Genomic DNA, 1,407 nt, shown 5'->3' with positions numbered 1-1,407 from the left:
GAGACCTTTTTTGCACCCACCAGTACCTTTGTTCTCCCACCTCCCAACACTTGGTGGGCTTGCTCTTCAGGACTAAAGCCTTGTGTCTTCGGGAGTGTCCTTAAGACAGGAGGCTTCTGTGTTCTTACCCTTCTTTTTCCTCATTTGGTATACCATTCAGATCAGGAGGTCCTGCTGTCCTACTCGGCCCAGCTCTCTCCCTTGCTGCATTATAAAAGAACTCCTGCAGTTGTAGCCTTAACCCCTGCAACTTTAATCAGCACTGGTGTGGCTGCAAGGATAGGCACAGGAGCTACTGCATTGATACAGGGGTGAGATCAACATATCGCTTTACACACTAGCTTAGACTTTGACCTTCAAAGAATAGAGGAATCCATAACTAAGCTTTAAGATTCTGTTGGCTCATTGGCAGAAATAGCTTTGCAAAACCACAGAGGGTTGGACCTCTTGTTCCTGCAATGGGGGGTGGGGTGTAGCCCTCAAAGAAGAATGTTGTTTTTATAGAGATGATGCAGGCATCATTAAGAACAACATAGCAAAAATCAGGGAAGGATTGGAGATCAGAAGAAGACAATGGCTGAAATCTCAAGGATGGTTTGAGTCTTTATTCAACAAATCCCCATGGCTGACCACTCTCATATCCACTCTCTTGGGATGCCTGATTATCCTATTTTTATTAATCTCCCTTTTGTCAGACAGCAGATAAAGGCTCTCTAGGCAAAACCAATACAGGTCCATTATCATCACCTTGATATCATGAATTGAGAGTTTAAAGGGACACATTGCTATGATGCTGCTGCTAGTCATCCCCCTTGAGAGATGAACTGGACAGTCAATGACAGGTACGTGAGAATCCCCCTTTGATGGCAACCTAAGACAGGAGGGTAGTCTAATGCTACTACCTTATCCAATGACGGGTAAGCCCTTGGGGAAGCATATTCCAACCTAAGACAGGTGCAGTTCCCTAAGGGTCTAGCAACCTTCAATCTCTAAACTCTATAAAGTAAAAAAGGGGGACCTATTGGGAGCCTGAGACCCAGCCATTTCTCAAAACTGCTGACAGACCTGAGCTGGTGACTTTCCATTCTGCCCACCCTCCTCCCATGGGCACAGGACAGAGCCTGCGGCCTTGGCCCACAGCCTAGGACTCTTTCCCACTCTCCTCCCATGGGCATGGGATGGAGCCCACGACCTTGGCCCACGGCCTTGTTCCAGTAATCAGTAGATTCCTCCCTGGGCCCATGGCCTTGGCCCGTGGCCTTGTTCTCCTTTCCAGATCCTCCCTTAGGGTACACCTGGGCCCCTGTGTTCTGGCTGATATGATTACTCACTCTTTGCTCCTTTGTTTTCATTCTCTATTTAACCCCATGCTTGAGCTGCAATAAACGAGACTTGATCAGAATCCTG

The sequence above is a fragment of the Nannospalax galili genome, unplaced genomic scaffold (assembly GCF_000622305.1).
Source record: "Nannospalax galili isolate Female #2095 unplaced genomic scaffold, S.galili_v1.0 scaffold595, whole genome shotgun sequence".
Classification (NCBI taxonomy): Eukaryota; Metazoa; Chordata; class Mammalia; order Rodentia; family Spalacidae; genus Nannospalax; species Nannospalax galili.
Note: the sequence above shows the minus strand (reverse complement) of the source record.